We start from the raw sequence: 3,012 nt of genomic DNA, 5'->3' as shown, positions 1-3,012 counted from the left end.
TTAGAGATACCCATCATCTCTAGCTCTTAGAATCCTTCTACTGCCTCTTTTACAATGATTGTTGTGTTTTGGGTGTTTTAGGAGGAGAGGGTGTGAAATAAATATCTTGGTTAAGGAGCAGTATTACATAGTCTTTTATTCTCTGAAACTTTTCCAGTTGTAGATCTCTGGCTTAATCATCATCAACTGCAAAAAGTAAGCTTCCCTAATAAGGGTTGAAAGAGATGCTAAATTTTGGGTATAACAATGAATCACAAATCAGTAACCTACCTCTACTCAAAGGATAAACTGGCTGAGAAAGAAATCAGGGAAATAACACCCTTCACAATAGTCACAAATAATAAAAAAATATCTTTGTATGACTCTAACCAAACAAGTGAAAGATCTGTATGACAAGAACCTCAAGTCTCTGAAAAAAGAGATTAAAGATCTCAGAAGATGGAAGGATCTCCCATGCTCATGGATTGGCAGGATTGATACTGTAAGAATAGCCATCTTACCAAAAGCAGTCTACAGATTCAAGGCAATCTACATCAAAATTCAAACTCAATTAGAAACATACATGGGTATAGAAATATACACGGGTAAACAGAAATTTGAAATTCATTTGGAATAACAATAAAAACCCCCCAAGATATAGAAAATCATCGTCAACAATCAAAGAACTTCTGGGGGAATCAGCAGCCCAGACCTCAAGCACTATTAGAAAAGTGATTTAAAAAATGTATGGTATTGGTACAGAGAAAGGCAGGTAGATCAGTGGAATAGAATTGAAGACCCAGAAGTGAGCCCATATACTTATAGTCACTTGATCTTTGACCAAGAGGCTAAAACCATCCAGTAGAAAAAAGATAGCAATTTCAACACTTGGTGCTGGTTCAACTGAAGGTAATCATGTAGAACAATGAAAATTAGTCCATTCTCACCACCCTGTACAAAGCTCAAGTACAAGTGGATCAAGGGCCTCCACATAAAATTGGATACACTAAAACCAGTAGAAGAGAAAGTGGGGAAGAGCCTAGAACACATGGGCACTGGAGGAAATTTCCTGAACAGAACACCAATGGCTTATGCTCTAAGATCAAGAATTAACAAATGGGACCTCATAAATCTGCAAAGCTTCTATAAGGTCAAAGACACAGTCATTAGGACAAAATAACAACCAACAGAATGGGAAAAGATCTTTACCAATTATACATCTGATAGAGGGCTAATATCCAATATATAGAAAGAATTCAAGAAGTTACACACCAAAGAATCAAATAACCCTTTTTAAAAAATGAGCTACAGGATAAAAAAGAATTCTCAACTGAGGAATATTGAAAGGCCAAGAAGCACCTAAAGAAATGGAAATATTTAACATCCTTAGACATCAGGGAAATGCAAATCAAAACCCTGAGATTCCACCTCCATACCAGTCAGAAGGGGTAAGATAAAAACTCAGGGGACAACAGATGTTGGCAAGGATGTGGAGAAAGAAGAACACTCCTCCATTGTTGGTGGGATTGCAAACTGGTACAACCACTCACTTGGAAATCAGTCTGAATGTTCCTCATAATATTGAACATAGTACTACCTGAGGACCCAGCTATACCACTCCTGGGCACATACCCAAAAAATGCCCCAACTTATAACAAGGATACATGCTCCACTATGTTCATAGCAGCCTTATTTATAATAGCCAGAAGCTGGAAAGAACCCAGATGTACCTCAACAAAAAATGGTACAGAAAATGTAGTACATTTACGCAATGGTACATTTACTCAGCTATTAAAAACAATGACTTTGCTGCCCTGAAGATGCTGTCCTAGAACAACACCACAGTTATGGCTCAGCTGTGCCCGTGACATTGGGGCAAAGAGCAAGTGGCTATTTCTACGCTAAGAATGGTTTGTAGCTTGACATTTTGCAAAAAAAAAAAAAAAAGACATCATGAAATTCTTAGACAAATGGATGGAACTAGAAAATATCATCCCAAGTGAGGTAACCCAATCACAACACACACACACACACACACACACACACACACACACACACACAGTCACACTCACACACATGGTATGCACTCACTGATTAAATGTATATAAGCCCCAAAGCCTGGATTACCCAAGATACAATCCATGGATGAACATAGTCTGGATGCTTCAGTCCTTCTTAGAAAGGGAAACAAAAATATTCATAGGAGGAGATATGGAGACTAAATTTGGAACAGAGACTGAATGAATGGCAGTTCAGAGATTGCCCTACCTGTGGATCCAGCCCATATACATACCGCCACCAAACTCAGACAATATTGGTTGATGCCAAGAAGTGCAGGCTGACAGGAGTCTGATATAACTGTCTCCTGAGAGGCTCTGCCAGAGCATGACAAATACAGAGGTGAATGCTTACAGCCAACCATTGAGCTGAGAACAGGGTCCCCATTGGAGGAGTTAGATAAAGGATTGAAGGAGCTGAAGGGGTTTGCAAGCTCTGAGCCATCTTCTGTGTTTACTTAACTGCTGAGTTGTGTTTTCACATTAGATGACTAGGTAGCAAGAGTTGTAGTGAAGTGTTATGTTACAATAGGATTGAAACAATATTTTGCATGTTTTTTATTTGTCCAGGGATTGCCCTACATGAGTGGAAATCAATTAACAACTTATAGGGATCATTTGGTCCCTTTTCTATCACGTGGGTCCTGATGACTGAACTCTCATCATTAGACATGGCACCAAGGACCTCTGCTTACTGTGCCATTTTGCAGGCCCTACAACATCATTCATTCTCCAGCTTTCTTTGAATGTTAAGTAGATGCATTACTTTAGATGTGCTTTCAGTGCATATAGTTCATAATAATAGCTAAATCCATCAACTGTGCTTTATCACTGCAGAATGTTTGCTTCATGCCTATATATTTTTAGTGATAAATTCCACCTTTTCTGATAAGAAAATATACAATGAGTCACTTAAGAGTCATTTTAATACTATGACCACTTAAAAAAATTAATAGTGGTAGGTTCTCCCCTAGGG

The 3,012-nt window shown here is 38.4% G+C and overlaps 1 non-coding gene across 1 annotated transcript; it reads left to right on the top strand.

Annotated features, from left to right (window-relative positions):
• The first annotated feature begins 1,801 nt into the window (after nucleotides 1–1,801).
• On the top strand, nucleotides 1,802–1,907 carry LOC120099461 (small nucleolar RNA SNORA43). The gene has a single exon (XR_015647188.1). It is a non-coding gene; the product is annotated as a small nucleolar RNA SNORA43 (small nucleolar RNA).
• Nucleotides 1,908–3,012: the final 1,105 nt, after the last annotated feature.

The sequence above is a fragment of the Rattus norvegicus genome, chromosome X (assembly GCF_021556685.1).
Source record: "Rattus norvegicus strain SHRSP/BbbUtx chromosome X, alternate assembly SHRSP_T2T, whole genome shotgun sequence".
NCBI lineage: Eukaryota > Metazoa > Chordata > Mammalia > Rodentia > Muridae > Rattus > Rattus norvegicus.
Note: the sequence above shows the minus strand (reverse complement) of the source record. Positions and strands in the feature narration are given on the sequence as shown.